Raw genomic sequence first — 26,434 nt, 5'->3', positions numbered from 1 at the left:
CCAATATACAAGCAGGGTAATTTTTGTTGTCAGTAACACAGATATTAAAATTGCAATGTTAAATCTAAGATCAGAACTGCAATTAACAAGTTCTGCCCATCTTATATATATTTTTCTTAATAAGATCAGCCTTCAAACCCTGAGGCAGTTTCTTTTCTATCTTTTTTTTTTCTTCAATAGACGGTATCAAACTTTCTCATTACTGAGCAAAATCTTGTTGAGACTTTGAATTTTCACACTGGTTTCACATTTGTCACAAAAGGCATTTTTTGGTAAGTAAGGTATTTTGGCTTAAATTTCTTATATATGATAATATCTCAGCAAGATGTGAATGCATTTTAAATCATACTTGGCGGTACAGAACGACTGTGTCTGTTACAACATTCAAGGCATTTATTCAGAATGTTTTATTTCATGTCTCAGGTTAGGAACTCAACATTGTCCTTTCAATTTCTATTTGTAACTCAACTTGGGAATTCTCTATCTATATTAATTTCCTTGGCATTTACTTCTTGATTTGTCCATGATGTATAGTTATGTGTTCTCCCAAGAACAATTCTAACTCTTTTTGATATTGTATATAATATTTGTATTATTTTCATTCCACCATGTGTGTGACTTATATGGGATGTAGGTGTTTTAAATATATTCAAGGGTTAAATAACCAAGCAGCAAATATGGTTCCTGTTCCAATATCTTATAAAATTCCAAACCCTAAAATCTGCATAATACAATGTTTATATAGCCCATTGCCTTTCAAACATAATAAACTGAATGACTTCTTAAAGCTTTATTAAAGCATAATACATATACAGAAAATACACATATGAGAGTGAATTTCAATGGATTTTTCACAAGCAAAAAACACCTGTATAACCATCACACCAGAAGCACTCCTCACATTCCCTTCTAGGTCCTGTGAAGCAGACACCACCTATGGTTTTGACAAGTTGTGTTCTATAAGTGCAAATAGTAAACCCAAAATATGATGTCGATCCAAAAATCTATTTAAAAACCTAGAAAACTGTTGGCATGTTTTTTCATAGCACAAGGCCTCACCCAATTACATCTGCAACCTTCTGACAGAGACTGTTACGACAGAAGGACACAAGCTATTAAGGGAGAAGGACAATAATGTTTAGGAGTTGACAACTTCAGCTTGAGTCTAGACTCTGCAATTCAGTATGCCTTGAGACAAATCAATTAAATGGCTGAATCTCAGGCTCTGTATTACTATAATAAGTACAGTGCATTAGTTCAGATTTTTCGCAGGTTCAGATGCAAAACCACAATTAAAATTCCTTATGTATTTTAAAGTACACTACAAACAGACCATTCTTTTGCCTATAGAATATAGGTTTTCCACCAGACTTGGTCTGAAATGAAATTGCTATAATATTAACATCATCAGTAACAAATTTCTTAACTATGCCTCAACCATAATATTCCACAATTGTTTAAGAAACAAAAGTCCTACTGTTTTTTTAATCACTCCATTACTGCTTATTTCCTACATAAGATGTATTTTCAGTCATATATCACACATTTTTCAATATAAACAAAACACTGAGAGATGAAAATATTATTACTTAAATTTGCTGTAGTCACTGTCCCCTCACTACCTTAAGATTTTTTTATTAATAAATTTAAATAAGTGACACGTATACTTCTGAAGGTCTTTTAGTCCACACTTACTTTAGCATGAATAATCCTTGCATGTAAAGAATTAAATTCACTTCATCACCTATAAAATTGTATTCTATTGCATTCAGTACATAGGCTTTCATGGATGAAAAATGTGCTAAAATTACTATCCATGCTATTTGCTAAACATAGAAAATGAAAAAAATTCTGCTTTGTGGAAAAAGAAATAAAATAATGATGCTATTTTCTATGTTTAAGATGAAAATATGAATATTCTATTAAAAGATAAAGAAGATAAAAATTAAAAATAATATTGGCTGGTTTAATTTAAGACTCTAAAAATGCAATCACATGTCATCAATCATCAAGCACTTACTACATACTCAGACACTCTGCTATGCAGAAAATGTATAAGGAAGACATTGTTCCTGGTAATTTAAATTTGTTATTCCATTATAAGCTCAGCATTGAAGGTCCTGAATCTGAGTTCTGAATTCCCCTCTGCCTCTAGATCCACAGCTCCTTTTTACATCTCTGCCTGCCTTTCCTAGTCCAAATGTATGGATTTTTGCCCTCATTACTGGTTAGGATTCAAGCTTTTCTTCAGGGGCTAAAACCTTGCAATTTTTTTTTTTTTAAGATTTATTTATTTTAGAGAAAGAGCACAGCAGGAAGGGCAAAGGGAGAGGGAGAGAAAAACTTACACAGACTCCATGCTGAATGTGGAGCCTGCCCCAGGGCTCAGTCTCATACCCTGAGATCACAACCCTGAGTTCAGGACCTGAGCCAAAACCAAACATCAGTCACTTAACTGACTGTACCACCCAGGCGCCCCTAAAATGTTGCTAGTTTTTAGAGACCTAGACATTTGCCTGGCACTTGTCAGCTTTTAACTCTTAAGGTTTAAACCATCTCCTCCAGACTTTTTGGGTAATTATCATCCCCATTTGCTCTCTTTCTGCTTTCAGAGCACTGACATCATCTAGAAATTCCCATTCTTAGGATCCAGTCATCAAATCTGATTTCCTTGGACGTTAGCACTATGTTCAATCAAATTTATACCCCTTTGACATCATGATTTGAATACCTAGATTTCTCTAAAATTGGGTATAAAGTGTGCAAAGTGTGAATTACACTAGAATATCCCTATAGACTTAGGGATTCCATAGGCCAAAACTCCAAAAAGAAGACTGGAATTTAAGGCAACAGAAAATGTGAACAGTGATGAAGCAGATATTTCTAAATTATGTCTCATGGTCTTCATGATTTGGGCCCACTGGAAAACCTTTGAAAACCACGTTATTCAAAGTGGAGGCATCTCCAAGCCTTGAGCACTATGTAAATTAAATTCTGGCAATTTTAAAGGGTTTTGTTAGGCAGTCAAATTTGTTAAAGAAGGATAGGAAAAATTAAGGATTTTTTTCAGGTGTTTACACATGGCTATCAAGAGAATAGTTCAGGAGCCAAAAGAGCTATACATAAAATAATAGCAAGTAATATAAATCGATATACAATTTGCTTAGTTCATTAGGCTTTAAATAAACAGAACTGGAAGATTTCAGTCAAGGACTGATACTTGATCCTAAAAAAGAATTAGGAAGAGAACAGAGATGACTTCATGAAACAATGCATTCATCTGAATAGATGTGTTATGGCAAGAATTAGGGCTGAGTTCTTAAGGAAAATCAGTTTATTTCACTACTGTGCTGAGGAGTAGTAGGAAATTTGACTAACCCAGGGAAAGGAAGGCCAAATTAAGGACTACCTTGAAGGCCAAGAATAGATGTTGTAAAGTATGAAAACATTGATAGATTTGGAGCAAGGGAAAGACGTATGTCTTCACATAGTTTATCTACTTTATTTACTTTTCTTCTCTATTAAACGAATATTGATTAATGTAGTCTAAGTCAGTCAAGTTCATATTAAATTGTAATTAACTATAGCATAGAGTTCTTTGGGGGTAGTGTAGGAGAAATTTTGGAAGGGACTGTCAAACAGATGGAGAATAAGTTCTCCACACCTGAATCACTGCTTTGATCTGGGTATATATTGTGATTCTGAGTCACATTTGTTTAAAACACAGTTTCAGCAGGCTCAAATACTGCAAAGCACAGTTATAAGTAGTAAAATCACAAAATCTAGATATAGAAAGGGATTTTTAAGGCTAAAAAAAACATTTCAGGTTGATGGCCGCCTGCCTCAAAAATGCTTGGAATAAATTTGGAGCTCAATAAATCTTTTTGAATTGTTAAATTAGAGATAGATCTGAAATCCCCCTAACCAAAGATGATTTCCCTTACATTACTTGGAAATAGAAGAGAAACTATCCTCTAGACCTCTTATCTTTGGAAATTCTTATTATTTAACTCTGACACTGCATTTCCACTTTTGGTATCATGTTGTAGTATCATTGGCTGGGATAAAAAAATATATTTTACAAACTTCATTCTCTAATCCCAGAAAAATGAGGATAAAACCCCCATTATATTGAAATTAAACAATTATATTAATCATAATCTCAGAGTTCATCTTTTCAACAACAGATATATTTATGTTGTACTAAATTTTTATGGTTATTCTTCTTTGTTCAAAGCTGATTTATTGACCAACTCTATTACCTTACCCAATTGCATTTTAGAAGATACGTCATCAACATTTGCAAGCCTCATTAGTAGAACTGTCTTAATCCATCATAAAGGTGAATTATTTCTCCCAATTTATTCTAAACTCGATGGCATCGCTTTTAAAAAGCACATTGTCTATTATAGGCTTTGGCTATTGTCAACCTAACTCTTTCACATCTACATCTCTACTTAGTGTGTTTTGTAAGACTTTTTAAAACTGTAAAGAAAGTTACTTAAATCATCCAGCCACCACAATTTACTGGGTACAGTCTTATGTGCGCGGCAGCAGATCAAATGCTGGAGGAGAAACATAAAAGAAGGTATCTTCGGAAAGAGTTGTGCCTTCAGAGAGAGTATTTTAGGACATGAGGTAAAGATATTCCAATGAGGAAAAGGCTTTGGAGCCCTTACAATGCAGCCTATAAATGAAGGCAAATCAAATTCAGAATTAAAATAGTGTAGGGTATAGAACGGACATAGTGCAAATGACAGCTCATATACTACTGCACTCTTCTCTGGCCTAATCCCACCGGCATTAAGATCTTCTATTAACATAAGAGTTGTCTGTCTCTTATTAGATACTGTGTGTGTTGCAATGTTTACCCTGCTGTCAGCCCTCTGGACTGCCTGATGATACTCCTTCTATATTCTCTGACAATCTTGACTTTAGCCTGGAAGATTAATTTCCTGAATTGTCCTTCTCAATCTACCAAGTTTTCATTCCCTTGTCACTGTGTTGTTGCAAGTCCCAAATTGTTTATGGGTATCACAAACAGATCCAATACACTCACTAACTCCTACCTTAGTCAAGAGAAAAATCTTACAACTCAGATGGGTATCACATTGGGCTGAAATTCTCTGCCATCATGGGCTGAAAATGTGGAACATGACCTCTCACACATTTGGTTCGAAATTCACTGACCTTTAGTGTCAATGGTAGGTTAGATCCAGAAAGTCGTTAAAATATTCCTGTTTTTATGGGGTACCTGGGTGGCTCAGTCAGTTAAGCATCTGCCTTCGGCTCAGGTCATAATCCCAGGGTTCTAGAATCAAGCCCCACATAGCATCAGGCTTCCTGCTCAGTGGGGAGTCTGCTTCTCCCTCTGCTCCCTCCCCCTTTGTGCTCTCCCTCTCTCTCTCTCTCTCTCTCAAATAAATGGATACAGTCTTTAAAAATATATAAATAAATATATCTGGTTTTGCTCATCTAAGAAATGTCTTTTACATAAATATATCACATTACCATGATTTTTTAGTATTTATTCCATTTACCATCAATTTATTAGTCAGAAGGACTGAAGCCTAAAAAAAAAATAATAATACAGGCAAAAGTCATTTCAAAGGTGACACAAGGCAGTTCCTACAGGAATCCGTGGGTTCAGGAACTGCACATGCAGGGCAACTTCCAACATACAGTTAAGACAGGGCAATTCAGTAAGAGCATGAAGGTGCCAGACGAAAGGCCAGCCATGAACACTGAGACATCAAAGAAGAAAGGAAAGGAGAAATGACAGTTATCTCCGTGCTGTAGAAGTGGGACGTTAGGAGGGCCTGCGCCCAAGAGAAACCTTACCTTTCTTGTCAATTTTGCCCTTGGGTGATAGAAGACCGTTTTAGTTACTTTGGGACTGGAATACAGGTGGGGGGGAAAAAAAAGTAAAGCAAAAAAGAAAAAACAATATTCTTATTCTTTTCTAGTCTAGGAAATACTGTTTACCTAGAAGAATCTGCTATTAATCTGCTCATTGGGGGCACCTGGGTGGCTCAGTTGGTTAAGCATCAGGTCGACTCTTGATTTCAGTTCAGGTCGTGATCTCAGGGTGGTGAGATTGAGCCCCGTGTTGTGCTTTGCATCAACGGAGAGTGCTTGAGATTTTCTCTCCCTCTCCCTCTCCTTCTCCTCTCACTCTCGTGAACTCTCTCTCTCTAAAATAAATAAATCTAAAAAAAAAAATCTGTTCATTGACTAATTAAACCCTCACAAACCTTTGTGGTCATTTGCTCTTGGAGTATCAACTTCCTCCTCTAAGTTGATGTGACTCTGAGCTAAACTTCCATGACTGTCTTTGATTCTGAACCTCTTTCTGAGTGCCCAAACACTGGCCTTTTAAAGGTCTCATACCAAAAGCTGACCTCCTTATCTTCACAATATTAGCTTCTCTTACCATCCTAAGCTAATTCAGTGAATGGCACCTACAATCCTAAAATTCTAATTGGCAGATAACTGTATCTGATTAGCCTTTAATGATCATTTTTTTAAAAAGTTTTGAGATATTACTCTCCATTTATAATTTGCAGAAAGAGGTACTAATTTTCTATTTATATGATTAATATTAGATTTTAAAAGTAAGTTCATGCAATTGAAAAATGGGTTGACTTAAAGAAAGTATCAAAGCAAACAGCCCATGGACTATGCACATAAGTTATAGCTATAGAATTGATACACAAATGACTGATTTATTTATTTTTATTTTTTTTAAAGATTTTATTTATTCAACAGAGATAGAGACAACCAGCGAGAGAAGGAACACATGCAGGGGGAGTGGGAGAGGAAGAAGCAGGCTCACAGCAGAAGAGCCTGATGTGGGGCTCGATCCCATAACGCCGGGATCACGCCCTGAGCCAAAGGCAGACGCTTAACCGCTGTGCCACCCAGGCACCCCCACAAATGACTGATTTAAAAACTCTATCACAAGCTTTAGAATACCCTTTATATAGTGGTCTCTGCTATCTTTTCATCTTCAGTATTTACCTGTCTCTACCTCTGCTTGAGTATTATGCAAGTCATTATTATAATTCATTCCTTGCACACTGATATACCCTTGCCTTTCCCAATGTCAGTTACTCTACTTGGAATTAACCCCTCTAATCATGGGTGGATGGATCATCTCCATCCCCATTTATCTGCCTCACAAATGTCTCCTCCTGTTTTAAAATTCACCAAAATACACCTCATTACAATGGTGTTTTACTCTTATATTTTTTAAATTTTTTAAAAGATTTTTAAAATTTATTTATTTGAGGGACAGAGAGAGCAAAAATGCTCAAGCAGCCGGAAGGGGCAGAGACAGAGGGAGAAGGAGACTCCCTGCTGAGCAGGGAGCCTGATGCAGGACTCTATCCCAGGACTCTGGGATCACGACCTGAGCCGAAGGCAGATGCTTAAATGACTGAGCCACCGAGGTGCCCAATTCTTTTATTTTTGTAAATATTTTTATTTATTTATTTGAAAGAGAGAGAAAGAGAGTGAGTGCATGTGGGGGGAGGGGCAGAGGGAGAGGGAGAGAGTCTCAAGCAGATTCTGTGCTGAGCAGGGAGCCTACTCAGGGCTGAATCTTGTGTCCCTGAGATCACGACCTAAGCCAAAACCAAGAGTTGGACGCTTAACCAATGGCCAAACTACAATGCTGCTTTAGATTTCCAAACTTACTCTCCCAAGTTCTAACGTTCAAAGACATGTTTCAATCTTTTTCTGTATCTCTAGGCAATTGCCATAAAGCCTGAATTAGATTAGAAACCTAAAACAGGTTTTTTGAGTGACTGATTATTTCTTTGATATTAGAAATTAATATTTAATATGTCAGAGCTATAAATAAACCTTGTCTTTCAGCTCTGGATAGCAATTCTACCAAAGATTTCTGTTGGCCATGTTTGCTTCTCAAACCCGAAACAGAAGCTTATACAAATCCCAAGCACCAACAGTCTCCAGATGTTGCTTCCACAAGCCAACAGCTCATCTTTATGGCCTAATCTCAACTCTGCTTTTCATTAAATATTTTTGCCTTTTAAAGAATCCTTTTAATTTAAAAGTCAAGCATATTAAGCCTTCTGTCCTGCATCACAGGATATAAGGGGCATTATCCCAAGGCCTGCATCTTAATAGGTAGGTGAGCAAATGCCCCTTCGCCTCAGTGTACCGTATCAATGATTTCTAAGGATAATTTAATCTAACGCTCCACAAGAGGTTGGACTATTTTCTAGAAGAGAAGTGTAAGTTTCGGAGCACATCATTGCATCAATTATTCATAATTAACCTTTGGCATTAAAAAATAAACCATTTTAGCCTGAATATGACTTTGAGTAGCCTCCTAATATCTGTAATCTTTCCTCAAAAATTCTTTATAATGTATATTAATATGTTATAATGTCAAATACATATGCCAAAAAGAAAAGACAGACAGACCCTTAACAGAGGCTCTATCAGACTACATTGGGCTTTTATTTGTTTGTTTTTGCTGTTCCAGGAATCACTGAGCTCATTCCATTCAACCCATTCAAGGTATGGGGGTGAGGAATGATGACTTTCCCAGGATAGAATCAGAATGCCAATGTCCTACCCCTATTTATTCCTCCGTAAGTTGTGGATATCCAAATCACTGGGTTTCAAAAGACAGAGTCCTCCCAGGTTTCAAGAAAGAGTAACAGATTATTCTAATAATTGAAGTACAATTTGGTCTGATTTGTAATCTATGGAGATTTCCAAAGAAAGCAAAGGGTTCTTCCAGAGTAATACAGAGGAGCTAGAAGTTCTGAAAGTAGTGGAGTGGGAAAGCAGGATCTCAAGTTAGAAGAGTGGATTTGAGAAAAGGTTTCTCTATTAAGAAGTTCTAAATAAGTAATCCAAAAGGACCCTGCAATTGTTGCCATTTAAATTTCAGCAATATTGAGTCAGAGTTTGGGATAGCTGATCAGCCTGTCTTCATAGCACCTGTGTCAAAAAACCTCACTAAGAGAACACTGCACAGCTGGAACCCAAAGTCTCAGGCAATCTACTATTATGTAGACTAACCCATCCCCCCCAAAAGAAAGATTTTTGTATATTAATCTCCAGAACCTGTGTATAAGTTATGTTATATGGAAAAGGGAAGTTAAGGTTGCTTAAACAATTAAGATTAGTCATCAGCTACCCTTAATATAGGGAGATTATCCTGAATTATTCAGGCGGATCCAAAGTTATCACAAGAATCCTTAAAAGCAGATAAGAAAATCAGAAAAAAGAACCTGAGAGACAATGGCGTTAGAAGGACCTACGTCATAATGCTGTTTTTTGAAGATAGAAAAAAGGAAACATAAGCCACAGAGAACAGACGACCTCTAGAAGCTGGAGAAGGCATAGAAAAAGATTCTTCCCTAGAGGCCCCAGAAAGGAATGCAACCCACCAACACCCTGACCTCAGCCTAATGAGATCTGTGTTAATCTTCTAATGTACAGAACAGTGAAACAACAAACTTGTCTTGTTTAAGCCACTCAATTTGTAGTAAATTATTACAGTGGTAAGAGAAAACTAATATAATACAAATGCTGGGAATGTTTCCTTTGCCACCATGACTGCTTGCTTCATGGGGAACATTTTTTTCCATCTCCAAACAGGATGATTCTAAGAGCCAAGGAAGCCCCTGGTCACTAAGCAGAATAGTATGCAGAAGATGTCCTACTTACAGTTGGGGCTGAAACCAAGCTCATGAACTACACAATCATAGGACAGTGATTGTTACAAAAGTACACATTTGATTTTACGATGAAAATTTGCTCTTTTGTCTTCACTACCAACACACAAATCATCTATATTTGTACCTAATCCTTCTCTGCATCGTAATCTGCATCAACTATCTAGAGATGATGATTTGAAACCCATTCCTTTCTGCCTCCATAGGCACTTGACTGAATTAATTACTTTTCGTCTCCATTGTGGATTCAATTCCTCCCTCTGGAATGAATATTTCCTGCTGTGTTTTTAAACATTGTCAAGTCTCTTTAATCAGCATGCAATCAACAACAACAACAACAACAACAACAACAACAAAACGTTCCTTCTGCTCTCTATCCTATCTCTATCTAGAACCTTTTTGGGAAAAAGAAACGCTGTCTATGATAGAAGTATTGCTACTTCATGGGTCCTTTTGTCATCTCCCTTTCTTTTTTCACGTAAGTGACATCTAGAGTACTATCTCTAAGGTGACCAATGACCTCTATGCCACTAAATCCAGTGGACATTCATAGAACTATTGACCTTTCCCAATGTCTTCAAACACTTCTTTATCAAACTATTTGCAAAAAACCATTCTCTATCTAGGAATGCTATCTTTCTCTCCATTTCACCTGATCATTAGTGTACACATCTCAGACTGGCACTTACACAGGGGAGCACTGCCCATCTCTTATACACCTACGACAACTGTGTTTTTAAATGTGGGTTTGTGATTATTTGATTAACGTCTATCTTTCCTATGGGAATGTAAGGTCCTCAATGTCAAGGCCTGGGCTGATTTTGCTTACAATTATAGTCATAATTCCAAAAACATTGCTAAGAGCAATCCCAACAACACTGATAGGCGCTCAAAAGAGTATTTGGTCAATGAACGATTAATTTCAAAAGACAAAAATACATACCCAGAAAAAAGTGAGAAATCAATAACATGTACTGAGTAGCAATATGTGGTAAGAACATTTTTTTTTTAAGATTTTATTTATTTGACACAGAGAGACAGACAGCGAGAGAGGGAACACAAGCAGGGGGAGTGGGAGAGGAAGAAGCAGGCTCCCAGCAGAGCAGGGAGCCCAGGGTGGGGCTCAATCCCAGGACTCGGGATCACGCCCTGAGCCGAAGGCAGACGCTTAACGACTGAGTCACCCAGGCACCCCGGTAAGAACATGTTAACCAATTTGATGGCTCACCTTACTTCATCTTTTAAATGACCCAAGGAAAATGGTAATTCCATTATATAGGTGAAAAAAACTGAGATTTGGAGAGAATAAATCCTCCAAGGGCTCATAAGTAAAATCAAGACTTGGAATTTAGATATGCTTAGCCCAAAATCCATTAATGTAATCTCATACTCATTCTGTCTTTATTTAAAATTTTGATATTTTGTTCAGCATGAATTTTTGCATTAATTTCAATTTCTTAAAAACATTACATTAAACTATCATTTCTTGTGGTAATGTGTGTTTGTTGCCCCTTAAATTTTACACCTGATTCAAGTGCTTCCCTTGCCTTACTTACCCCATCCCAGTCTGACCCTTCACAAATTATAGGGTTTGATCAAAATGTTTATTCCAAAAGTAAATTATATATGGAATTAAGCAATAGAAACCAGTCTCTCTGAGAGAAGACAGAAGCCAGTATTCTTAACCTGGATCAAATGATGAGAATGGGTTTAATAACAGATTCCATCCCTCAGCAGGCTAATGACTAGTGATCTGCAGAGGAAGTGAAAGGTGATTCTCTACCATGCCAAGGACGGAAGAGAAAGAAAACCTTCCAGGATTTTCTATGCAGACATAAAAATATATTTATGTTTGGCACAAACATCACTTCTACCACATTCTGTTGGTCAAAGAAGTCACAAAACCAGCCCAAACTCAAGAGGTGGGCAAACAGACTCCACTTCTTGACAAGAAGAATTGCAAACATACCAGGGGTGTTATTCAGACAGGAGAATAGGTCCTGCCATTTTTTGCTAATAACATACTATAAGAAGCAATGCTAATACCGTAACACCATTACTAGCGTTGGGTGAATTAGTTATTCATTTGTAGATATTTGGCAACTTAGTTGGGAAATAATAGTATAATGCTGTTTTATTTTGCTTGTTGATGCTTAGTAATGAACTTCATTTTGATAACGTAGAAATCACATTCTACAACATTCTAATCATCTTCAAGGGAGAAGGGATGATTCTCAAATAAGAGACACTCCAGTTTTTATTTGTTTTTGATTTTGTTTTTCCTGATAGAAGGAAAATTCATAACCATCTCTAGTCCCCTGTCTACCCATTTAACAGATTTAGGTCAATTCATTCTTGGAGACATGTAACCATTGGTTCGGGCATATTGTCTGTGTTGGGAAACGCCCTCGCAGGGCAGAAATGATGAGATACCAAGTAGACAGAATCTGATGAAGCCCTCTCTATCAAAAATACATTCTCTGAGCAACAGTTAATGTTTCCAAGGGTACATATAAGTATTTTAGAACCACCTGGGTATGGATTAAATGCATGATCTTCTGGTTTTGGCTTCCTGGACACATTCTTCCCATCCACATCCAAACTGAAGGAGCACATCAGGAAAACAAGTTCTCTTGGTTTACTGTCTCAAACAAGGTTTTGTTATTAATGAAAATTGTTCCTAAAAACTTGGCTTTTTTCCCCCCCCACATATTGTTTATGTGCCTGTTTAAATTCAAACTTGAGCCAGCAGCTAGGGAAATAAGAATATTTGAAGTGTACGGCAAAAGTCTCATATGCTGAAGCCTGATTTATCCAGAAGCGTAAATGCTGAATTATACACCTCCCACTTACTCTAAATTGAACTGCCCACATCTTTGTGGGGCTGCCCACAAGGTGTCTAATGAGTTATATGCCAGGGCTTATTTAACAAGAAAAGAAACCAAATAGAGCGTAACTGAAACCTGGGTACATTTTGTTTTTGTTTTGTTTCAGAGAGCTGTCAGATATTCCAGTCCAATCTTAAAGTTGTTGCTTCCCTTTATTGCAAGTCGACTTCAGAATTTTAGTTACCTCTTGCTACAAAAGGTTTCAGTTTCCAGGGTGGCAGGAAGAATGAAGATCGATGGTTGCTGGGTCTGGTTGGTCATACCAATTTGTACTGCAATCTAGGTGCTGCAATCTCTGAGATGTGAGTTTAAATGTGTGCCTTGCAGCTTTGGAAGAAAGATGGGTCTGCATACAGCTGTAGTTCAACACTGCAAGTTTATTCACAGGATAAGGCATCCATTCTGCTTGTGCACATGGGCATTTCATGGGATACAGAAAGGAAAAGAAAAGGAGACAGATGAGATGAGAGAAGGAAGAAAGGAAGAAAGGGAAGGAGGGAGGAAGAAAGAGGGAAAGAGAAAGGGAGGAAGTGGGGAGAGAGGAACATAGGCAGGTGACTTGCTTGTTTTCTTTAAATAGTAGAGTTACACCTAAATCCTTCCAATAACAAATCATGGTTCATAGAAAAGAGCATCAGTTGAATATAAAAAAATATTATTTAATAAATACATGCTTAATAAAAAATGAATAAGAACCAATCTCTAATGCACACTGAATAATAAACATGTATCCAATATTCCTACCGGCATATATTTGGAATTGATACAAATTAACTCACCCCATATTGTATTTGAAAGGTTTCATATGATTCACAATTAAAATTTTTATTTCTCAAATAATCTCACTAAATTTCTAAAGAAGGCCAAGCACAGTTCTTATTTTATTAATTTTAAAAATGAGCAACACAGTGGGTTAGGAAGTTCTATTTTTATAATGCAACTTTTATAATACAATTTTATAATCCAACTTTCAATGATTTAGAATCTTGTTTAAACTTTGAGACCACTCCTACCATGCTACTTTACACAAGTGATTGTTTTTAACTGCTCATTTCTTTGTACCATGAAACCCTGAGGAAAGGCAGTAAGAAATAACACCTTTTCTTTGCATTGAAAGAAAAATACCTACAGTTCATTTTTACAAATAAAGCTTGATTCTTTGGTATTATGTCCATATTCAGACTGGGGGTGCCTATTAAGGGGAGACTAGAGTTTGCAGGACAGAATTTTCCCTGCTCAATGTTTCTTTGTTTATTTCTTCAAGACAAATACCTTCCAAAGAAAAATATTTTCTTTTAGGTCGGGGATAGATTTAGGTTCAGTTAGTGAAATGCTAAAATAATAAACTAATATGATCTAGAAATAAATAGATATCTCATGTTTATTTTGTTTAAACAAGTGGAACAGATTTTATGCACTATCCAGGCTATCTTTCAGATGGGAAAAATTTAGTTTTTGCATACATAAGGTTAGACTTACTGCATTTATTTAATAATGAGGAATGTTTGGTTTAAAGTAGTAATTAGGAGAGTCATTCTTTTCTCTAAACAACCTTTGGCTCTTTCAGGTTAGATTATCCTGTGATGGTGAAGAAGAAAGGTCATAGGAGAACTTCAAATGCTGAGTAGTCACATTTACCAAATAACCAACGTTTGCCCACTGCACTCTTCTGAAGTAGAGAAATCTCTCTCTCTCTCTCTCTCTCTCTCTCTCTCTCTCTCTCTCTATATATATATATATATATATATATATATATGTCCTTTCAGATACACTCATGGTGATCTTTCCCATTCCAGAGATGAGGATAGCAAGGCACACAGAGAAAGAGCATTTAACTTTGGTAAACAGTTGTATGCTGTGATCAATTACCAGTGATTTACGCTTAAGTAAACATTATACTCATTAGCTTAGAAATACTTGCACAACCAATATTTTGCCCATTCAATCATTATTCTGTATTCTCAGTCTCCAAAGAATCAGTTTTATCATTTGGTGTGATGATTCTTTTTTTTTTTTCTTTTTTAAAGAGTTATTTATTTGAGAGAGAGAGAGAGAGAGAGAGAGAGTGCATGCCAAGTGGTAGAAGGGACAGAGGGAGAGGGAGAATCTTCAAACAGACTCTCCCATGAACACAGAGCCTAATGTGGAAGTCTATCCCAGGACCCTGAGATCATGACCTGAGCTGAAACCAAGAGTCGGCTGCTTAACTGACTGAGCCACCCAGGTGCCCCTGGTGTGATGATTCTAAGGGCTAGTTTAAGACCTTTAGAGACCCTAAATAACTTAAAAAGAGTGTTCTCCACACATTCAAACCATGAACAGTACTAACCCATGAAATAAGTATTAGGAATTGCAATGTTTCTGATTTTTCCATAGAGACTTTGATTTTTTAAAATCATATATAAAATCATTTTCAAAAAAGATTTGGTGTTCTTCTTTTCTGAATCCTAAGCACAGCCTTGACCTATGTCTTGGGTGTTCCTGAGTGACAAAGTTTCGATTATCAACACTGCAGTAGCCGCAGACTTTAACATTGAATTTCTGTTTCCTTTCTCCCAATCTTCTTATTTTAATTAGGAATCATTTTAATAGAAACATTTGAATTACCTAATATAGTCTTTAAACAACACCCCCCCCCGAAAAAAAAGTCCCCCTTAAATGGATTGTCAGCTTTGCTGAGTATTCAGAGTAGCTGAGTATATGGTGCTACTCTGAATTAGCTCTTTAGTTTTCATTAAAGCATTATATTGAATAAGTTAAATATCTCTGTTCCTAATTTAAAATGGTAATGAGAAGCTGAAAATAAAAGGCAGTGCAATGAGAACTATCAGGGACATGTATGCCAAATTTAATAAAAGGATTCTTTATCCTTGGTTTAGCTTGGGCTTTATTCTTTTGACCAAAAAAGAACATTGGAATCTTGACATAAAAGAGAAGACTATAAAATGAAGTGTAATGACTTTAGAGATGAACGTATTGGTTCATGTATTACTTGGCATTGAAATTTAGAATCTCTTAGAAAACCAAATTTTCAAAACCTATTAAAAACACATAATTAATAATTTTACCTGAAACAATTTCTTCTTTTGCCATTAGTAGTAGTAGTATTATATGAAGATATGCTTTAATCAATACACTTTGAGCAAGAATTTACCTGATGGTTTTCTCTTTTTTGCAACTTACATATTTTACTATGTTGTAGGTGATGTTTATTTCTATATCTGAACATTATTTGCCAATATAAAATGGCTTATCTAAGATTTCACTTGAAAAAGTGAAAGGCATTACTTCCAAATTCCCCCAGAAGACATATTCAATCCATGATGTATTAAGATATATTGTCTTTAAAATGATCACTAGCATTATATAACATCTACATATTTTAGAGCCAAATTGAAATAAACACAATGGCGTAATAAAGTACAGTACCAAGGAGGTTTAATTATAGTTTGAGATGTCAGTTTCTATCTGACTGATGAAACCATTTCAACTGACGAAACCATTAAGGGCTTCAAGTTGGGTACAGGGAGGGGGATTAAATGGCCACAAGAGGGCAGCAGATGGTCTAAAACTAATCAACTGAACGGATGCATATGAAAGATTACAGTAGTGAAGGTTTTCACTGTAAAACCAGCCTTTTATAAGTTTTGGTCTCCCAAGTAGGAAGCATGAAAACACACAAGGTGCTTTTACTGTAACAATGCCTTATTTTCTACCTTTCAATTAGGACAACAGGAAGTTTAGCAAAAGTAACCAGATGTTAACAAGAATGAGTAAATGAAAGTATTTGCTTCAACCACAGAAAAGAGGGTTTCATGTCTCACAATGTAGCTTGAGAAATTCAGTTCTCAAGTAGCTAACATAATTTCTCAGTCTTAACCTAGGCCTTTCATATGATTTCATATGATTTTCTTTGTAATTTTGCCTTTGTGTTTCTAGCCAAAATCCTTAAAGCAATGGAAAGAAAACTGGACCGAGAGTCAGGATACATGGTTCTAGAGCAAGTTATTTCACCCTATAGACCAACTAGTCAAACTCTGTCATTTGACATAAAATACATTCATGTTTATTTGTGTTGCTTCCTATTACATAAAATACGAGGTTGGTTTATGGGGTCTTTTTCAGCTCTAATTTTAAAAATAATTACAATCCATAAATTCCACATTATCAGTGAAATCATATGATACTTGTCTTTCTCTGATTGACCTTCAGAAACAAGGCAGAGGATCATAGGGGAAGAGAGGAAAAAAATGAAACAAGTTGAAACCAGAGAGGGAGACAAACCTTAGGAGACTCTTAATCTCAGGAAGCAGACTGAGGTTGCTGGAGGGGAGGGGGCTGGGGGGATGGGGTGGTTGGGTGATGGACATTGGGGAGGTTATGTGTTGTGGTGAGCGCTGTGTGTTGCGTAAGACTGATGAATCACAGATCTGTACCCCTGAAACGAATAATACATTATATGTTAATAATAAAAAAATAAACAATCCAGCACATTGGAATACATCTTAGGTTCTTTTTTCCTCATTCGTTTTGTTATGTGCTACACCCTGGGAGAGAGAGAGACAGGCTTTCATCCTCTGAGTGGCTGACCTGTCATCTGATATATCTCCACCACACAGTTGGCCCTCTTGAATAATGGCTCCAGAGGAATTATTGCTGTGTCCCAATTTCTAGCCTGTCTAGATGAACCAGCTCTTTGAGAGATGCTCTCCCTACAGTGGAAATAAAGCTTTTCAGAGTGATTTTGTGTCTGCGTGTGTGTGCATCTGCACATGTGTGCACATGCATGTGATTCTTATTAGATCAGAGCAACGGACTATTTCTGGTAACAATGCTGCCTTACTCCAGATTACCATGACTCCACATTTCCAAGTCATTGTCCACTGGTTCTTCACCCTAGTCTCCCACACTCAGACAATCCATCCAGCCACTTCTACCCTAAGTGTCTTAGCCCAGGCTACTATAACAAATTACCGTAGACTGGGTGACTTAAACAATGCACATTTATTTCTTACAGTTATGGAGACTAGGAAGTCCAATATCAAGGTGCGTGCAAGTTCCATGTCAAGTGAAACCCCTCTTCTTGGTTTGCAGACAGAAGTCATCCAACTATATCCTCACATCTCTCTCACGTGTCTTCTCATAAGGTCACTAGCCTCATTCATGAGTGTTCCCACCTTTGTCACCTAATTATCCCCAAAGGCTCCACTTTCAATACCATCACATTAGAGATTAGGGCTCCAACATATGAATTTTAGTGGAAGACAAACATTCAATTGATAACACTCAGCAAAGTGTGCTTGTGTGTGTGTGTATATTATGACGCACATATGTCTGTATCTATCTATCTGTCTATCACCATCTCCTCTTTCTTACTACTATTGTTATCATTCTAGCGTAGACTCTTATTAGCGTTCTGGGCTGTTAAATCAACTGATAATTTATTTCCCATCATCAGGCTCTCTCTACCCTAATCCATCCTCCAGATAGCTGTCAGAGGAATCTTCCTCAGCATGACTCTGATCATATCACTTGCCTCCTCAAAAACTTTAAGTGATGACCATTTTTTACCAAATCAAATGTGAACACATGGAAAAGTGATCAGGCCTTTCTGAAATATGACCCCTGGACAGAACACTCTGAAGAGGCAAAATGGAATTAAAAAAAAAAAATCTAAGCTATGCACTGGAGAGCAAACAACATTGTTCTTCATTTTTCTCATTTATAAAATTAGGTTAGAGTACATAATCTTGCGGTCACCTTCTGAAATCAGTATTTTGTTACAGCTTGCAGCTTTAACCTCCACCTCTCTACTGGACACCTACTACCACCAAAAAGAACAAAACCAATGGGCATTTTAGATTATGGGCTCTATTTCTTCCAGCATGTTTGTATTCATAATGCCATAACTCATAAACTGTCCTTCCAGCCAAAGTGTCCATCAAAACCCTGCCTGTCATTAGCATTCTGCTCAAGCTACCACCCACAAGTTTTTTCTCTTGCCTCTAAATCTCTTACAAAAGGCACTGCATTCTCCATGTTTCTCTTAGCTCCTATCTTAGGTTTGGGCTTCTATAGTACATACCATAGGTTAGACAACATTTACTTCTTACAGTTCTAAACGCTGAAAAATCCAAGATCAAAGTACTGACAGATGTAGCATCTGTTGAGAGCCTACGTCCTGGCTTATAGATGGCCACTTTCTCATTGTATCCTCACATGGTTGAAAGAAAAAGAGAAACAGAGTGAACTCTCATGTATCCCATGCTGTCATGTGTCTATTCATATAAGGGCACTAATCCCATTATGAGGGCTCCATCCTCATGACCTAAGTGCATCCCAGCATTCCCATCTCCCAATACCATCTTACTGGGGACTAGGAGTTCAAAAAATGAATTTGTGGGGGTATAAAAACTTTCAGTTTATAGCAGCTCCCCTATTTAAATTAAGGTCAAATGGCAGAAACCATGTTTCTTTCATTCTTTTACCTCCCTTGGACCTTGTTCATTATAGGTTTTCAATAAATCAAATGATTTACTACATCATAGGATATGAAAGTTAAATAATATAAGAGATTTAAATTTCTGATAAATATTCCAAATGAAATTACTATGGCTTGATGAAATTCCAGAAGAAAATTTACCTACCCCTGATGTGACATTTCACTGAGACCCAGAGTTCTAAGGGTCACTAGAAGTTTACAGTCACATAGAGGAAAGAAAATTTCTATGTGACTTGAACTATTTCATCAAAAGAACTCCTCTACGGCAAATAAAAACTCTAAAGAAATGTATTTAATACAGTCATCAATGAGACCCTGAACAGTAGATTATTTTTTCTTTTAGGATTTTATTTTATTTATTTGTCAGAGAGAGGGGGGGAAGAGCACAAGCAGGGGAGGAGCAGGCAGAGGGAGAAGCAGGCTACCCGCAGAGCAAGGAGCCCGATGCAAGTCTCAAACCCAGGACCCGAGATCATGGCCTGAGCTGAAGGCAGACATTTGACTGAGGCAACCACGGCGTCCTGAACAGTAGATATTTCAAAGAGTGAAATTTATTTCATAGAATGTTGAGAAGAATTTCTCTTTACAATAATTCCATTTTAAAACTTTAAAAATGTCATTTATTAAACACATATATTTAATTAGAAAATAATAAATTAATTAGGATATAGAGTCTTCAAAGAATTTAGGCGGAGAACAGATGTTTTGACTTCAGTATCAGAGAAGAAATTAACATAAAAAGAAGTGATTTAGGGGTACCTGGGTGGCTCAGTCAGTTAAGCATCTGACTCTTGGTTTCCTCTCGGGTCATGACCTCAGGGTCATGAGATTGAGCCCTATGTTGGGACCTGTGTTCAGCACAGAATCTGCTTGAGGTTCCTCCTCTCCCTCTCTCTCTGCACCTCCCTCCTCTCTCTCTTTCACGTTCTCTCTAAAATAAAACAAATAAATAAAATCTTTTTTTTTAAAAAAAAGGAAGTGACTTAGATATGTCATATAATAAACATATGCCACTTTTCTTCTTCTGACAGTAGAAATAATTAATGATCATAACTCTTGGAAATAATATCTTAATTCATAATTTGTGAAAGTTAACCAAAACAAGTCTTGGAAATACATTTTTACCTACTTGCCTCCCCAAAAAGAGTAAAAGGTTTAACATTAAATTTAACAACAACCAATCAAAAAAAGAACAAGGTGGGCTTTGCAAAATTGTATCAAAATAGCATCTAATTTAAACAATAACATTTTGGATAAAAAATACATAGACACAAAGTACAAGACCATTTTCTTCAGAATATTCTAATTCACCTTTTTGCCTTTGGGATTTCTCCTACCTTCAAACTTTGTGCTAACACAGCATCCTTCTTCATTAGCCATGGTTTTTTAGGGGCCACAGAAAAAAGCAAAGAAAGAGACAGAGACCACTCTGACTTACCATGTCTTCCCAAAATTGCTCAGGTTCATTCTAGCATTACAGGAGAATATATAATCTAAGTTCAAAGGAGTACATTTGATAGTTTTACATGAAAAGATTTTAAAACTCTTTATCCAACGAGTTTAACCTCACTCCTCATAAACATATTTTCAAATATATGAAATTATTTAAATGAAATTATAATAAGCAAAAAGAGGTAGCAAAGGTAATCTGGACAATTTAATGGTGTACTAGAGCTCTTGGCTATTTGTCCAGGTTATGCTATTCATATATTCAGAGTCATATATTCATCTTCTGACTACATATATTTTCAGAACTCTAGATGAACCTGATATGACCCTGTGCCATGCTCTGTGGATAGAGTGATATATAAAACACAACTTCCAAGTTCCTACCCAACTGTCTGTCTTATGTTTCATGAAAAGTCTGTCATTATATCCTTGCCACCTTAACCCAGTACCCTTGTGACCAGAAGCCTGTATATTCAGGACAGCAATAATGCGTTTCCTATGAAAAATAGGCCAGTACCAAAAGGCTGAGATATGGATTTTGAATCACATTAAATTTTTCTCATGTGAGGGTCAAGTCACTTGCTTAAATTAGAAAATTGTTATTATGTGTGAAGTGGTATAATATCATTTCAAAGTAGATTGTTATAAGTGAAAGATTTATATTGCAAAATGTGGAGCAACTCCCAAAAGATAGGGTTAATAAACCAATCAGTGATTTAGAATGAGAAAATCAAAATTTCCTCAATTAATGCAAAATATGGGAGCAAAAAAAGGGGAAAAGAACAGATGGGAAAATTTTTTTAAACAAATAGTATAGTATAGATATGAACCTAATGAATTTGATACTTAGATTAAATGTAAATGATCTAAGTACCTCAAATAAAGGGGAGAGATTGACACACGGGATAAAAAGGCAAGACCTATTTGTTTTCTCTGAGAAACACATTTTTAATAGAAAGAAATAGATAGGTTAAAAGTAAATACTGGAAAAACAGACAGACCTTGCAAGGAATAATAAGAAAGTTGGAGTTCTGTATATATCAGACAAGGCAGACTTCAAAACAAGGGATATTATGAATGATAACAAAAGATAACTCATAATGACTAAAGGGTCAACTCACTAATAGAACCCAAAAGCTCTAAGTGTATATATACCCAGTAACAAATCTTCAAAATACTTGAAGCAAAATATGACAGAACTGAAAGGAGAAATAAACTTCCACATTGCATTCGAAGACTTTAATACTCTTGGCAGAAAATAAGGAAACTTACAGGAAACTTAACACTGCCTACTAACTTCATCTAATTGACATTATAGAATACTCCAGCTACATCATCAGAGTGCACATTAGTTCCAAGAACATATGAAACATTCATAAAGAAAGACCATAAAGCAAGACTAAATAAATTGAAAGAGACAGAAATCATAAGAGCATATCTTCTGACCAAACCGAATTAAAATAGAAATCAATAACAGAAAAATATATAGAAACCCCTAGTATCTGAAAAGTTTAAACACAAGTTTAAATAACTCTTGATTCAAAGAAGAAACTGCAAAAGAAATTAGAAATTATTTTGCACAGAATGAAAGTGAAAATACAGTATGTCAAAAAAGCAGTGTATGTGGGAAAAATGTAATTTTAATTTTAAATGCTTAGATTAGAAAAAAGGGGTCTCAGGGGCGCCTGGGTAGCGCAGTCGTTAAGCGTCTGCCTTTGGCTCAGGGCGTGATCCCGGCGTTCCGGGATCGAGTCCCACATCAGGCTCCTGCGCTGGGAGCCTGCTTCTTCCTCTCCCACTCCCCTGCTGTGCTCCCTCTCTCACTGGCTGTCTCTCTGTCACATAAATAAAATCTTAAAAAAAAAAAAAAAAAGAAAAAAAGAAAAAAGGGGTCTCAGATCAATGATCTAAGTTTTTGCATGAACAAACTAAAAAGGAAGAGCAAATAGAATACAGTAGCAAAAGGTAGAAAATGTTAAAGACATAAGAGAAAACAAATGTAACAGAAAACAGAATGGAGAATATCAATAAAACCTTGCAAAAGACCCATAAAATTGGTAAATCACTTGCTAGATTTATCAAAACCAACAAAAACAACAAAACAAAAACAGAAAGAAGACAAAAATAGCAACGTTGGGAAAAAATATAGAACACTGCACATCTTACAGATATTAAAAGAATAAGAAAAGAATTATATGAAAACTGTCAATAAATTTGAAAACTCAGATGAGACAGACTAATTAACTAAAAGACATAATACAAAACTGATTCAGAAAGAAACTGAAAATCTGAGTATTCCTATATATACTAAAGAAATTGAATTTTAGTTAAGAACTTTTCCATAAAGAAAAAACAGTTTTTGGCTGTTCATACTAAAAAATTCCATCAAACATTTAAAGAAGAATGAATGCCAGTCTTTCACAAACTTTAACGAAAAATTGAGAAGAAAGGAAAAGTTGTCAGTGAAGTTTATGAAGAAAGCATTACCCAGATACCAAAATCAGGCAGACACTACAAGAAAATAATATCTTCATGGACACAGATGCAAAAAGCCTTCACAAAATATTAGCAAATGAAAACCAGCAATGTATAAAAAGGGTATTACATCATGAAGTTTATTTCAAGAATGTAAGTTTGGTTTAAGAGTAAGAATGTCATTCAAGAATTAATAAATGATGTTGCAAATAGCAGAATGTCCTTAAATTTTTAAAATAATTTTTAAAAATATTTACTTATTTATTTGAGGGAGAGAGAAAGCAAGCAGGGGGAGGGGCAGGAGAGGGAGAGAATCTCAAGCAGACTCCCCACTGAGCACGGAGCCTGATGCAGGGCTTGATCCTATGACTCCTAGATCACAACCTGAGCTAGAATCAAGAGTTGAATGTTTAATCCACTGTACCCCCCCAATGCACCCCGAGAATTTCCTTATTTGTAAACATCAAATAATATTCCACTGTATTTGTATACCACATTTTCTGTATCTGTTTATCTGTTGATGAAACTTGGGCTGCTTCCATATTTTGGTATTGTGAACAGTGATTCAATGAATGTGAGAGAGCTGGTATCTCTTTGAGATTCTGATTTCAATTATGTCCTATATATATCCACAGTGGAATTGCTAGATCATATGGTAGGACTATTTTTAATTTTTTGAGGGACCTCCATATTGTTTTGCAGAGTTGCTATACCATTTTACATTCTTACCAACACGGTTCCAATTTCTCCACAATCTCTCTAATATTTCTTATGCTCAGTGAAATAAGCCAGTCACAGAAGGATAAATACTGAATGATTTCACTTATATGAAGTATTTAAAATAGCCAAACTGATGGAAGGAGAGAATATAGTACTAGTTGTCAGGGCCTAAGGGGTGCGGGAAATGGGAAGGTGTTATTCAAAGGGTATAAAGTTTCACTTATGCCAGATGAATAAGTTCTAGAGATCTGCTGTACCACATACAAGTGCCTAGAATTAACAATACAGTATTGTGCACTTCAAAATTTGTTTAAAATGGAACTGTCATATTGTGGTTTACTTACCCCTCTCCCCACAAAAAAATGGGATACAAGAAAACTCTGGGAGGTGTTGGATAGATCTGTTATGTCGATTATGGGGATGGTTTTATAAGTGTTTGCATGTGTACAAACCCATCAAAATTGTACACATCAAATATGCGCAGTTCTCTGTACATCAATTATACCTCAATAAAGCTGTTAAAAATAATAATAGAATCTATCCCAAAAATTGTTTAATGACTGAATGAGGTAACATTTGTTCTATGCTTAGCATAGAATCTGGCATAAATAATCATTTAAAAATCACACAATAAAATAAAATAAATAAAATACTTTCAATAAAAAAGAACTAATAAATAACTTTAGCTAGTTATCAAAATATTAGGTGAATATGCAGAAATTATTTTTATTTCTATATCCTGAAAAAAATGGAAACCAAAATTAAGACAATAACATTTAGAACAGCATCCAAATTCAATGGCTAAATTAGAAATTTTTGTAAGATCTGCACACTGAAAATTATAAAAGATTTCTAAGAAAAATCTAAGATCCAAATAAATGGAGAGATATACCATGTTGATGAATTACAATATTCAATATGGTTAAAATTTAATTCTCCCCAAACTGAGCTCTAGATTCTACTCAAAGTACAATAAAAATTTGAACAGTTTTTTTTTTTGGTAGAAATTAATAAGCTGACTCTAACATTTATATGAAAATTCAAAGGATCAAGAATAATTAAAACTGAAGATAAAGAAAAAAAGTGGAAGAATTACACTACTTGATTTCAAGACTTACTTTAAAGCTACAATAATTTAAATAATGTGGTACTGGCTTAAAGATAGAGATACAGATCAATGAAACAGAAGAAAGATTCCAGAAGTAAACCCACAAATATATACTTGATTTAGCAACTCACCCGATTTAGCAACTTTCTTGATTTTTTACAAGTTGCTAGGGCAATTCAATGGTGAAAAGATAAGTGTTTTTCAAGAAACAGTGATAAAATAACAATATAATTATAAGAAAAAAAAAAACAAAATCTCAAACCTTATCTTACACCACATACAAAAATTAACTTGAAATGGAGCTAGAATTAAACATAAAAGTTAAAACTATAAAATTTCTAGGAAATAAATTTTTGTGACCTTACAGAAGACAAATATTTTTTAGAGTTCATAAAAAGCAATAACATAAAAAAACAATCAATTGAGCTTCACGATTTAAAAAAAATTCTCTTCAAAAGACATGATCAGGAAAATGAAAAGGCATGACACTAACTAGGAGCAAATATTTGCAATTAATATTTCTGAAAATGAGCTCGTAGCCAGATCCAGAATAGTTAAAGAAGCCATATGTACCAAAAAGGGGAATGCAAAAGTATCAAAAATGAAGCAAAACTTCACAAAAGAAGAGATACGCAAAGCCAATGTTATAGGAAAAACGTTCGTTATTAATCTCCCAGGAAATGAAAATTTAGTGAAATACGAAATGAAGTGAAATGAAATGAAATGAAATGAGATGAAAATGCGGTGAAATACCATTTAATAGTCATTAGAGGGGGGGATAAAATTTAAAAGGTGGTCAATATCGAATGTCACCTAGACTATGGAACAACTGGGATTCGTATATATTGCCAGTGGGAATGCAAACTGGTAGAGTCACATTAGCATAGTTTGGAAGTTTCTAATAAAGTTCAGCATAATCTTACAATATGAACCAGCAATCATAGGTATTGACTCAAAAGAAATAAAAACATAAATTCAAATAAAGATTTGTACACAAATGTTTTCAGCAAGTTTATTCATTACAGTCCCAAACTGGAAACAACCTAAAAGAACATCAGCAGGTAAATGGATAAACAAATCGTCGTATATCAAAATGAATATTCCTCAGAAGTAAAAAGGAATAAGTTACAAATACATACAATGATGTGGATGAATATTTAAAACATTATGCTGAGAGCAAAAGTCAGACAGAAAAGAATACATGTGATACCATTTATTTAAAGCTGCAGGGAAGAAAATCTAATACATTGATCGAAAGCAGATCAATGTCATCAAAGGCTGGGGGACAGGGGAAAGATGATTAGGAAGGGGCACAAGGAAATCTGTTGGGGTCAGAAAATGTTGTATATCTTGATTATGGTATACAGACGTAGCAAAATTCTTCACTGCACTTAAACATCTATGCATCTTACGGTTTGTAAATTAAACCTCAATAAAGTTATTAAAACTGCTCCCCTAAAAAATTGTGAACAGGAATAACCTGGCAACTCTTTTTATTATTTAATACAGGTCTTACTACTTCAGAGCCCACAAAGTTAGCACCACCCAAAACCAGGCAACAATGAACTCCATCTGA

This window comes from Ailuropoda melanoleuca, chromosome 20 (assembly GCF_002007445.2).
Source record: "Ailuropoda melanoleuca isolate Jingjing chromosome 20, ASM200744v2, whole genome shotgun sequence".
Lineage (NCBI taxonomy): Eukaryota > Metazoa > Chordata > Mammalia > Carnivora > Ursidae > Ailuropoda > Ailuropoda melanoleuca.
This window is presented reverse-complemented; position numbering follows the sequence as displayed.